At 42.4% G+C, this 13,210-nt stretch overlaps 1 protein-coding gene and 1 pseudogene across 4 annotated transcripts in view; one reads left to right on the top strand and one right to left on the bottom strand.

Annotated features, from left to right (window-relative positions):
- Positions 1 to 13,210, top strand: part of ASXL2 (ASXL transcriptional regulator 2) — a 145,090-nt gene that overhangs the window by 14,717 nt on the left and 117,163 nt on the right. The window lies entirely within an intron of this gene.
- On the bottom strand, positions 4,277 to 4,776 carry LOC125108460 (FAU ubiquitin-like and ribosomal protein S30; annotated as a pseudogene).

Below are 13,210 nucleotides of genomic sequence, written 5' to 3'. Positions count from 1 at the left end.
CCAATGCAGGGCTTGATCCCAGGACCCTGAGATCATGACTTGAGCCGAAGGCAGAGGCTCAACCCAGTGAGCCACCCTCACACCCCCATTTTTTCATTTATTACTGGATTTGGTTCATATCTGTTTCTTAGGTTTGTTTTCTAGCTGACAAGAGGTAGCAAATGACACAGATGTAATGAAAATGATTGTTTAACTTTCTGTGGACCTCCCACCAGGAATTTGTAGATTATTTCAAAGTGTGGTTTTTTTGTTTTTTTTTTTTTAGGTTTTATTTATTTATTTGACAGAGAGATAGCACAAGTAGGCAGAGCAGCGGGCAGAGGGAGAGGGAGAAGCAGGTTCTCAGTGGGCCAGGAGCACAGCTCCATCTCAGTACCCTGGGATCATGACCTAAGCTGAAGGCAGACACCGACTGAGCCACCAGATACCTTGAATTCAAGGGGTTTTGAAAGTTCTCTATGAAGAACAGTTAAGTTTTATGCTTTAAAGCTAATCTTAAAAGTGGTGTGAGCATATTTGTGATTTGAATTGTCTATGCCTTGAAATACTTATTTGTAAATAGTTTTACTCTACTTTGCATCATTTTTAGATATTTTCTTAGTCTGTATTAGACATTTTTGTCAGTCTTTTTTCTGATTAATGACCTAGATGAGGTTCGATACTTCAGAAATTTACTTCACTTTTTTGTTTGAGCCTTGCTTCAGAGTTAGGATTACTATATCATTTTTCACTCTTGAGATTTATTTATTATCGAAGATTGGTTAACATACAGTATTGTATTAGTTTCAGTTGTACCATACAGCGATTCAGTAGCTATCTATTTATTAATTTGAAAAAAGATTTTATTTATTTATTTGACAGAGACACAGAGACAGCGAGAGAGGGAGCACAAGCAGCGGGAGAGGGAGAAGCAGGCTTCCTGCTGAGGAGGGAGCCTGATGTGGGGCCTGATCCCAGAACCCTGGGATCGTGACCTGAGCTGAAGGCAGAGGCTTAACAACTGAGGCACCCAGGCGCCCCGCGATTCAATATTTATACATTTTGAAATGCATATGATTTGTCATACAAAGTTTTTACAATATCATTGACTGTATCCTCTATGCTCTACATTATATCCCTGTGTCTTATTTACTTTACAACTGGATGATTTTACCTCATATTCTCTTCACATACTTGGTCCCTCTCCCCTGCCCCCCCCCCCCCCGCGCCCTTCCTGCTGGCAACCATCAGCTTGTTGTCTAAATCTGTGGGTTTGTTTCTGTTTGTTGGTTGGGAGATCATACTGTATTTGTTTAGCATAATACCGTTTTGGTCCATACATATTGAAATTTAAAAAGAATGTATTTAGTTACAGTAAATGTAACAGGTTTCCTTCATTTTGCAAAAGTTTTATGAATTATTTAAATTATAGAAGTAATATTAATTTGGAAAAAATTACTGTTTTGTTTTTTTAAAGATTTTATTTATTTGATAGAGATCACAAGTAGGCAGAGAGGCAGGCAGAGAGAGAGGGGGAAGCAGGCTCCCTTCGAGAGCCTGATGTGGGGCTTGATCCCACAACCCTGGGATCATGACCTGAGCCGAAGGCAGAGGTTTTAACCCACTGAGCTACTCAGGCGCCCCTCACTGACTTTACTGTTTGACACAATGTAAACGTTTTGGGATATTTCCTTCTAGTCTTTTTTTTTTTTTTTTTTTTAAGATTTTATTTATTATTTATTTGACAGACAGAGATCACAAGCAGGCAGAGAGGCAGGCAGAGAGAGAGGAAGGGAAGCAGGCTCCCTGCTCAGCAGACAGCCTGATGCGAGGTCTATCCCAGGACCTGGACCATGACCCGGGCAGAAGGCAGAGGCTTTAACCCACTGAGCCACCCAGGTGCCCCTTCTTCTAGTCTTTGATACGTTTTCTTCTGCGTGGTTGTAATTAGTCTCTCAGTTTCTATTCTGGTTTTTCATGTTAAAAAATACTTCTATGGGGGCGCCTGGGTGGCTCAGTGTGTTAAAGCCTCTGCCTTCGGCTCAGGTCATGATCCCAGAGTCCTGGGATCGAGCCCCGCATCGGGCTCTCTGCTCAGCAGGGAGCCTGCTTCCTCCCCTCTCTCTCTGCCTGCCTCTCTGCCTACTTGTGATCTCTGTCTGTCAAATAAATTAAAAAAAATTTTAAAAAAAATACTTCTATGTGTCATTTTGTGGTGTTGCTAATAGTAACCCTTTTTTATGGCTGAAGAATATTCCATTATGTGGTTATGTCGTAAATGCTCAACAGTATTAAAATGAGAAACTTAAAATGGCCACTAATGCTGTAGTGACTATCTTTTTATTTTCTACTTACGCACAGCCCTGGTACCTCACTCCATTATTTTCATTTAGAAGTTTATTTTAAAAATTCCCATGCATGGGGCGCCTGGGTGGCTCAGTGGGTTAAAGCCTCTGCCTTCTGCCCGGTTGTGATCCCAGCGTCCTGGAATTGAGCCCCTCATCGGGCTCTCTGCTCGGTGGGGAGCCTGCTTCCCTCTCTCTCTGCCTGCCTCTCTGCCTGCTTGTGATTGCTGTCAAATAAATAAATAAAATCTTAAAAAAAAAAAATTCCCATGTGGTAAAAAATTAAGCTTTTTGTTACACAGTTGTGTGAATTTAGCATATGTAACCACCACCACTATAGTAAGGTACAAGCCAGGAAACTCTTCTCTTGCTGTTCTGCTGTAATTACCCTCCACTTGCCCCTGACCCTTGGCTACCAATGATATGTTCTTCATCACTAGTTTTGTCTTTCTGAGAATATTATATAAATGCTATCATTTAGCATATGACCATTTGAGACTGGTTTGTTTAATTCACTCTAATACCTTTGAGGTTCATCTGTGTTGTTTTGTGTATTAATAGTTCATTCCTTTTTATTGCTGAGTGGTATTTCATTGTGCTAATGTATAATGGTTTAGCCCATTCACTGTTGAGGAATGGTTTGTGCTTTTGGCAAATAAGAATGGAGTTGCAGTAAATATTTGTGGGCAGATTCTCCTTTGAACATTAAGTTTTCATTTTTCCAGGGTAAATATCCAGAAGTGGGATTGTGCATAATTGGTAAGTGTATGTCCAGCTTTGTAAGAAACTGGGAAGCTTTCAGAGTGGCTGCATTCTCACCAGCAGTCTGTTTGAAATGTAGTTGTTTTTCACCCTCATCAGCGCTTGGTACCGTCAGCTTTTTTTTTTTTTTAAAGATCTTATTTATTTATTTGACAGAGATCACAAGTAGGCAGAGAGGCAGGCAGAGGGAGAGGGGGAAGCAAGCTCCCTGCTGAGCAGAGAGCCCGATGTGGGGCTCGATCCCAGGACCCTGGGATCATGACCTGAGCCGAAGGCAGAGGCTTAACCCACTGAGCCACCCAGCATTTTTTAATTTTAATTTTTTAATTTTAGCCTTTTTTTTTAAGAGATTTTTTTTTAAGATTTTATTTACTTATATAAAAGAGAAAGATCACAAGTAGGCAGAGAGGCAGGCAGAGAGAGAGAGGAGCAGGCTCCCCGCTGAGCAAAGAGCCTGATGTGGGGCTCGGTTCAAGTACCCTGAGATGATGACCTGAGCCAAAGGCAGCAGCTTAACCCACTGAGCCACCCAGGCGCCCCTTTTAAGAGATTTTATTTGAGAGAGAGAGAAAGAGAACATGAGCAGGAAGAGGGGCACTGAGAGAGGGAGAAACAGACCTTAGACCCCCTTACCTCCAGCAGGGAGCCTGATGCCGAAAATGATCCCAGGACGCTGAGAGACAAAGGCAGACACTTAACCCACTGAGCCACCCTGGCACCCTGTTTCAGCCATCCTGATAAATGTGTAATGGTAAATCATAGTGATTTTGATTTCCCTATAGCTTATGTTGTTGAGCATCCTTTTTTTTTTTTTTTAAAGATTTTATTCATTTACTTGACAGAAAGAGAGAGAGAGCACAAGTAGGCAGAGAGGCAGGCAGAGAGAGAGGGGGAAGCAGGCTCACCGCCGAGCAGAGAGCCCAACGCGGGGCTCGATCCCAGGACCCCGAGACCACGACCCGAGCCGAAGGCAGAGGCCCAACCAGAGCGCCACCCAGGCGCCCCCCTCCTTTTTTTTAAATTTTATTTTTTATTTAAAAAAGAGAGACACAGTGAGAGAGGGTACACAAGCAGGGGGAGTGGGAGAGGGAGAAGCGGGCTCATGACTTGAGCTGAAGGCAGCCGATGAACGATGGAGCCACCCAGGCGCACCAGAGCGTCTTTTTTTTTCTTTTCTTTTTTTTTTTTAAACTGAACTAAGTATCTTTATTGGGGAAAGCCAGGATTACAAGGGACAACTTAAGAGTTGGCATTGGGACCCTTTTTCTTGCCAAAGATGGGCAGGTGTTGACAAAGCGCCAGTTGTGTTGCATCCGCCACTTGGCTCGGCCTGTCTTCTTCTTTTTCTCTTGTTTGGCCACCTTGGGAGTCTGCCCTTTTCCCCGCACGGGCCAGGGAACCATGGACTTCACCTCCAAGCGTGCAACCAGTTACTTCCAGGGTGGTCAGAGCCTCTACTCCACACTGACCCAGGGTAGCCTCATGGTCTCAAGGCATGCCTGCCAGGAACAGTACTTGATCTTGTGGGAACAGTGCCCTCCCCCGAGGCTACATGAGCCTTGGTCTGGGCGACTGTCTCCTGCCCAGTCACCCTGAGGGTGTGTAGTTCCTGGGTGCAGACAAAGAGCTGCATGTCGGAGACAGAACTGCGGCCAGGGCAGCTGCTACCGTAAAAAGGGAGTCGTGAACGAGGAAGAAACAAGGGTGCTGTGTCCTCACTGCCTACTGTGCGCCATGTCACTCTCGAACATCTTTCCACGTGCTTATTTTCCAAATCTGTATCATCTTTGGTGAAGTGTCTGTTTAAGTCTTCTGCCCACTGTTTAAGTGGGTTGTTTATTGTTCTGCTGATGGTACTTGAGAATTCTGTATGTATTCTGGGTACAAATCCTTTGCTGGATATGATTTGCAGATACATTTTTTTTTCTTCTAATTACAGGGGAAAGCATTCTGTCTTCGATTGTTAAGTGTACTAGCTATAGGTTTTTTTTTTTTTTTTTAAAGATTTTATTTATTTATTTGACAGAGAGAAATCACAAGTAGGCAGAGAGGCAGGCAGAGAGAGAGGAGGAAGCAGGCTCCCTGCTGAGCAGAAAGCCCGATGTGGGGCTCGAACCCAGGACCTGGGATCATGACCTGAGCCGAAGGCAGCGGCCTAACCCACTGAGCCACCCAGGCGCCCCCTAGCTATAGGTTTTTTGTAAACACTTATTGTCAGGTTCAGGAAGCTCCCTTTTATCTTTAGTTTACTAAGAGTTTTTGTTATGACTGGATGTTGAATTTTGTCTGATGCTTTTTCTGACTCAGTTGCCAAAATCATTTGCTTTAAAGTTTTAGACTGTTACTATGGTGGATGACATTGATTTTCAAAAAAAAATTTTTTTTTAAAGATTTATTTATTTATTTGACAGAGAGAAATCACAAGTAGGCAGAGAGGCAGGCAGAGAGAGAGAGGAGGAAGCAGGCTCCCTGCCGAGCAGAAAGCCCGATGTGGGGCCTGAACCCAGGACCTGGGATCATGACCCGAGCCGAAGGCAGCGGCTTAACCCACTGAGCTACCCAGGCGCCCCTGATTATCAAATTTTGAATTGGCTTTGCAATCCTTGGGGAAAAAATAATTCACCTGGTGGTCGTGGTGTATTATGCTTTTTATATATAATTTATATAATAGCTGGATTTGCTAATATTTCTTTGAGGACATTTACAGTTCTGTTCATGAGGGATATTAATCTGTAGTTTCTTGTATCATCTGCGTCTGGGTTTTAATATTGGGATAATCCTGGTCTCATAAAAATCAGTTGAGAAGTCTTCCTCCCCTATTCTTTTTATCATCATTCCTAGATCAGTATTTGTGGATTCACCTAATGCTAAAATTTACTCTTTTGTTTTTTCTTCTTCTTTTTTAAAATTTATTTATTTGACAGAGAGATAAATAGGCAGAGAGGCAGGCAGAGAGAGAGAGGAGGAAGCAGGCTTCCTGCCGAGCAGAGAGAGCCCCATGTGGGAGCGACCCCAGGACCCTGGGATCATGATCTGAGCCAAAGGCAGAGGCTTTAACCCACTAAGCCACCCAGGTACCCCTATTTTTATTATTTTAAAAAAGATTGTATTTTATTTGTTTGAGAGAAAGAGAGAGTGAGAGCACTGAAACGGGGAGCAGGAGAGGGAGAAGTGGGAGAGCAAGAGGGAGAAGCAGGCTCCCAGCTGAGCAGGGAGCCTGATGCAGAGCTCGATCCCAGAACCCCTGGGATAATGATCTGAACCAAAGTCAAACACTTAACTGACTGAGCCACCCAGGTGCTCCTTATTTTTTATTTTTAGGGAATGTGAGCAGCCTGGTAGGGAGGGAGACAGATGGAGAGGGAGAGCGAGTCTTAAGTAGGTTCTGATGTAGGGCTTGATTTCACGACCCTAAGGTCATGATCTGAGCTGTAGTCAAAAAGTCAGAAGCTTAACAGACTAAGCCACCCAGACACCCCCTAAAGTTTATACCTAACACTGGAAACAGTACTCATGACATTTTTGTGGTCATCCATGGACGTGGACGGTGTGGCAAAAAATTTGACTCACCTGATGTGGGTATTCCCACCTGAGGTCTCTGCTTTGCTTTCTTGTTTTACCTCTCATAGTGAAAATGTGTCCTTTTTGTGGCCTATGTAGTGCCTTGGCTTTTGCATTTTTGTTGGCGCTCTCACTGTTTAAAATGGCCCCCAAGTGTAGTGCTGAAGTACTATCTGGTATTTATTTATTTTTTTTTTTAAAAGGTTTTATTTATTTACTTGACACCGAGAGAGAGATCACAAGGAGGCAGAGAGGCAGGCAGAGAGAGAGGGAGAAGCAGGCTCCCCTCCGAGCAGAGAGCCCAATGTGGGGCTTGATCCCAGGACCCTGAGACATTGAACTGAGCCAAAGGCAGAGGCTTAATCCACTGAGCCACCCAGGCACCCCACTATCTAGTATCCTTAAGTTGAAGAAAGCTGTTTTTTAAAAAAAAAGGGCAAGAAGCTGTGATGTTCCTAATGGAGAAAATTGCCTGTGTTAGATAAGCTTTATTTAGGCATGAGTTTTACAGTGCTGTTGGCCATGAGTTCATTGTTAATGCATTATTAACATGTATTAAATAAAATATCTTCAAAGAGAAGCACATAAAATCAAAGTTGTACTGATTGTTGACAAAAATGTGAGCAGTCTTTCAGGAACCTAACTCTATTTCCTCCAGGAGCAGTGGTTCAGTATTTGCTAAAGTGTTTACAGTGACTTTATGGAACATAACTGTTGTGAATAGTGAGAATCGATAGTTTGTAGAACTGGTGTTATTTCTTCTGTAAATACTTGCTAGTCCTCACCAGTGAAAATTTCTGGGTCTAGAGACTTCTTTACAGAAGCTTTGTAACTATGAATTCAATTTCTCATATAGTTAATAGGACTATTAAGATTATCTCTGTCCTCTTGAGTAGGTTTTAGGAGTTTGACCAATTACCCCATTCATTTAAGTTGAATGTCTGTAGAGTCTTTTTGTAGTATTCCTTTACTGCTTGTGGAGTCTGTAGTGATACCCCTCTCTATTCCTGATACCGGTAATTTGTGTCTTGTCTTTTTTTCGTTGTTCCTTTTATTAGAGGTTTATCAGTTTTATAGATCTATTGAAAGAACAGCTTTTGTTTTTTCTTTATTTTTCTGTTTCCAACCTCATTGATACTTACCTGTTATTTTTGTTATTATTAGCAGTCACTTTCCATTCTCTCATCTCAGCCTCTGGTAATGACTAATCTACTTTCTATATCTGAGTATTTGCCTCTATTAGATTCTTCTGAATGAATGATAACAATAAATTTGTGGCCTTTTGTGTCTGACTTCTTTCATGGAAGATAATGTTTTCAAAGTTCATCTGTACTGTAGCATGTGTCCTTTTTATGGCTGAACAATATTTCATCATATGGATATACCCCCTTTTATCTGTTCATTAGTTGATGGCCATTTGGGTTGTTGCCACTGTTTGGCTATTGTGAATAATGCTGCTGTGAACATTTTCATGTACAACTTTTTGTACCAGCAGTGCTAACCCTGTTCCAGCCCACATTTCCCTGCTACGTGTGGTTGCTGGAGACAACACTCCTGCGCTGCAGTGTGCTAGACAGTGCCAGCAGAAGAGGGGACTTTGTGCAGAGGGAGCAAAATTGGAAAAATAACCAAAATACTTCTTTTTAGTTTTTTCTTTTTGGTTTTTAAATTCTTTTTGTTACATATCTAGGAGTGGAATTGTTAGGTTGTTAGCTCTATGTTTAACTTTTGGGGAGTCTCCAAACTGTTTGCCAAACTGTTTGCCATCTATTTGTTTACATTGTTACCAGCAGTATTTGAGGATTCTAATATCTTCACATCCTTGCCAGCCCTTGTAGTTTTCCTCTTTTTTTTTTCTTTTAATAATCATAGCCATTCTAGTGGATGTGAACTGGTATCTCATTGTGGTTTCGATTTGTATTTTCCTAATGAATAAATGATATTATTTATGTGTGTGTGTGGTTTTTGTTTTTTTTTTTTTAAGATTTCATTTATTTATTTGACAGATCACAAGTAGGCCGAGAGGCAGGCAGAGAGAGAGAGAGGAGGAAGCAGGCTCCCTGCTGAGCACAGAGCCTGATGGGGGTCTCAGTCCCAGGACCCTGGGATCATGACCTGACCTGAAGGCAGAGGCTTTAACCCACTGAGCCACCCACATGCCTCTCATGTGCTTTTTATTTTTTTTATTTTTTTAAAGATTTTATTTATTTATTTGACAGACAGAGATTACAAGTAAGCAGAGAGGCAGGCAGAGAGAGAGAGAGAGAAGGAAGCAGGCTCCCCGCTGAGCAGAGAGCCCGATGCGGGGCTCGATCCCAGGACCCTGGGATCATGACCTGAGCCGAAGGCAGAGGCTTTAACCCACTGAGCCACCCAGGCGCCGCTCTCATGTGCTTTTTTTTTTTTTTTTTTAAGATTTTATTTATTTATTTGACAGAGAGAGATCACAAGTAGGCAGAGAGGCAGGCAGAGAGAGAGAGAGAGGGAAGCAGGCTCCCTGCCAAGCAGAGAGCCCGATGCGGGACTCGATCCCAGGACCCTGGGATCATGACCTGAGCCGAAGGCAGCGGCTTTAACTCACTGAGCCACCCAGGCGCCCCTCTCATGTGCTTTTTTGAAAGGTGCTTTTTACATCATCCTTTCATCTGTTTACTGACCACTGTCTATCTTCTTTGGAGAAATGTCTATGCATATCCTTTGCCAATTTTTTTTTCCTTTGCCCGTTTTTTAATTGGGATATTTGTCATTTGTTGCTTCATAAGAGTTCTTTGTATATATTGCATAGAAGTCTCTCTCTTTTTTTTTTAAGATTTTATTTATTTATTTGACAGACAGAGATCACAAGTAGGCAGAGAGGCAGGCAGAGAGAGAGAGAGGAGGAAGCAGGCTCCCTGCAGAGCAGAGAGCCCAATGTGGGGCTCAATCCCAGGACCCTGGGATCATGACCCGAGCAGAAGGCAGAGGCTTAACCCACTGAGCCACCCAGGCACCCCTTCTTTTACTTTCTTGATCTGTGACGTACAAAAATTTAAATTTTGAGTAAAGGTTTTGTCCCTCCCCCCAATCATTAATTAATTTCTGTTTTTCTGTTTTCATGTTCACTTCCTCTTCTGCTGTTGATTCATTCAGTGAGGTGTTTTTTTGTTTGTTTTGGTTGTTTTTCAGTTTTAAAATTTCCATTTGGTTCTTCTTTATATTCTACTTTGTATCTTCCTCTTCCTTCAAGAGTGTTTTACCTTTACTTGGAGCATTTTTATAATAACTGCTTTTAAGTCTTTGAAACATTTCCCTCATCAGCATTATCTTTTTGTTTCTATCTTTTGATTTTCTTTCCCAAAGAAGTTGAGATTTTTCTGGGTCTTGCTATATACCAAGTAAATTTATTTATTTATTTATTTTTAAAGATTTTATCTATTTATTTGACAGAGAGAGATCACAAGTAGGCAGAGAGGCAGGCAGAGAGAGAGGGGGAAGCAGGCTCCCCGCTGAGCAGAGAGCCCAATGTGGGGCTTGATCCCAGGACCCTGAGATTATGATCTGAGCTGAAGGCAGAAGCTTAACCCGCTGAGCCACCCAGATGCCCCAATACCAAGTAAATTTAGATTGTAATTAATACTCTGTGTCTTGTTTAAATTTTATGGAGAATGTTAATAGTTTTGTTTTAGCGAACAGTTGACTGAATTGTGTTTAGGCTTCAAGTTTTCGCCAGCCTTCTGTGGGTTGTTTTAATGTCAGTTAAGTCTTCAAAGACTTTTAACTGCTATTTGGATTTGTCCTTTGTGTGAACCATCATAGCATTTGGGATTTGGGTGGTGGGTTGTGAAACTATGGCCTGTGGGCCAGATCCAGTTCACTGCCTATTTATAAGTAAGATTTTATTGGAACACAGCCATGCCCACTTGTTGTGTTTTTTGTGGCTGCTTTCATACTTTAGTGGTCACAGTTGTGACATAGAGTGTTGGGACTACAGAACCTAAAATATTTATTGTTTGGCCCTTCATAGAAAAGTTTTGCTGACCCTATTCTATCCTATAGTTCTGTTCTCTGAGTCTGTCTATGCTGTTTCAGTATCCAGTCCACGCACCTGTAACTCAGGTGTTAGTTAAGGAGTTCGTTCACAACTTTAAGGGGTCACTCTTTTGAGTTCTTTTGTTTGATTCCTTGGGACTCCGGTTTCTCATCTTTGGCCGGAAATTTTCTTTATTCCACTCTGTTTTTCCTGCAGCTGTGTCCCCTTTGGGCCAAGCAGCAGGAGATGAGAGGTTAAAAGAGCAATGGGGTTTGTCTCATTCTCTTGGTACCATAACAGTTACTCCGGTAAGAAGGGGAAGGTTTCCTCCTTTCAGAGTTTTAGGCACCTACTTAACTCTGTGGCTGTTGTTGCCACAGAATTACTTGGGGTTTGAGGTATGAGAGAAGAAGGAAAATTAAAAATGAAAGAAAGAAAATGGGGGAAATTCTTACTTTGTTGCTGAGCATTAGGAAACTCCATCCTAATGGAGCCATCTACATTGATGCCTGTATCCACGTGTTAGGCTTTGTTGAGTTCAGATTGAGAGACAGTGGAGATAAATATTTGCTAAACTCATTGCCAGTTGGTGGTATTTTGAAGTCTGGTCCTCTCCAGGCTGTCTGCTACCATTCACTTTGTTGTATTTGATTTGTTAATTTTTTTTTTTAAGATTTTATTTTTTTAATTTTTTTTTTTAGATTTTATTTATTTTTTATTTGAGAGAGAGAAATCACAAGTAGGCAGAGCAGCAGGCAGAGACAGAGAGGGAAGCAGGCTCCCCGCTGAGCAGAGAGCCCGATGCAGGGCTCGGTCCCAGGACCCTGAGATCATGACCTGAGCCGAAGGCAGAGGCCTTAACCCACTGAGCCACCCAGGTGCCCCAAGATTTGATTTATTTATTTGACAGACAGAGATCACAAGTAGGCAGAGAGGCAGGCAGAGAGAGAGGAGAAAGCAGGCTCCCTGCTGAGCAGAGAGCTCGATGCGGGGCTCGATCCCAGGACTCTGGGATCATGACCTGAGCCAAAGGCAGAGGCTTTAACCCACTGAGCCACCCAGGAGCCCCTGATTTGTTAATTTTTTTTTTTTAAGATTTTATTTATTTATTTGACAGACAGAGATCACAAGTAGGCAGAGAGGCAGACAGAGAGAGAGAAGAATGGAAGCAGGCTCCCTGTTTCACAGAGAGCCTGATGCAGTGCTCGATCCCAGGACCCTGGGATCATGACCTGAGCCGAAGGCAGAGGCTTTAACCCACTGAGCTACCCAGGCACCCATGATTTGTTAATATTTTGTTAAGGAGTTTTTGCATCTGTGTTTATGATATATTGATCTTTAGCTTTTTTTTTGGTTCTGGTTTTGGTATTAGAGTATTGCTGGCCTCAGAATGAGTTAGGAAGTACTCCTGCTTCTGTCTTCTGGAAAGGATTGTAGAGAATTGGTGTAATTTCTGCCTTAAATGTTTGGTGGGGTGTCTGGATGGCACAGTTAGTTATGTTCTGACTCTTGGTTTCGGCTCAGGTCTTGACATCTCAGTGTTGTGAGATTGAGCCCCGTGTACAGCTCAGCGTTGAGTACAGAGTCTGCTTAAGATTCTTGCTCTCCCTCTACCCTTCCTCTCTCTCTCTCGAATTGCCTGGTGTTTTCTGTTTTGGAAGGTCATTCATTCATTCATTCTTTAGGATTTTACTTGTTTATTTGAGAGAGAGAGAGAGACAGAGATAGTGAGAAGAGAGCATGAGCATAGAGGAGAGAGAGAAGCAGGCTCCTGCTGAGCAGGGAGCCCAACGTGGGGCTCTGTCCCAGGACCCTGGGATCATGACCTCAGCTGAAGGGAGACACTTAACCTATTGAGCCACCCAGGCGCCCCTATTCTATTTCTTTAAAAGATACAGGCCTATTCAGATTGTCTTTTTCCTCTTGCTGTGTTTTGACAGATTATGCCTTTCAGGGAATAGGTCCATTTCATGATCTAGGTTATCAAATTTGTGGGCATTGAGTTGTTCATTACGTTCTTTTATTATACTTTCAGTGTTCATTGGATCTGTAATGATGTCCTCTCTTTCATTTACGATACTAATAATTTGTGTCTTCTTTTCTTAGCCTTAGGTTTATTGATTTATTGATTTTTTCAGAGGACCAGCTTTTGGTTTTACTGATTTTCTCTATGATTTCCTGTTTTAAGTTTCATAGATTATTGCTCTCATTTTTATTACTTCTTGTCTCTCTCTTTTTTTAAAGATTTTATTTATTTATTTGACAGATAGAGATCACAAGTAGGCAGAGAGGCAGGCAGAGAGAGAGAAGAGGAAGCAGGCTTCCCGCTGAGCAGAGAGCCCAATGTGGGGCTTGATCCCAGGATCCTGGGATCATGACCTGAGCCGAAGGCAGAGGCTTTAACCCACTGAGCCACCCAGGCACCCCTTCTTGTCTCTCTCTTTTTTTTTTTTTTTAAAGATTTTATTTATTTATTTGACAGAGAGAGAGATCACAAGTAGGCAGAGAGGCAGGCAGAGAAAGAGGAGGAAGCAGGCTTCCCGCCGAGCAGAGA

The sequence above is a fragment of the Lutra lutra genome, chromosome 9, assembly GCF_902655055.1.
Source record: "Lutra lutra chromosome 9, mLutLut1.2, whole genome shotgun sequence".
NCBI lineage: Eukaryota > Metazoa > Chordata > Mammalia > Carnivora > Mustelidae > Lutra > Lutra lutra.
The sequence above is the reverse complement of the archived record's forward strand: the minus strand, read 5'-3'. Positions and strand labels throughout refer to the sequence as shown.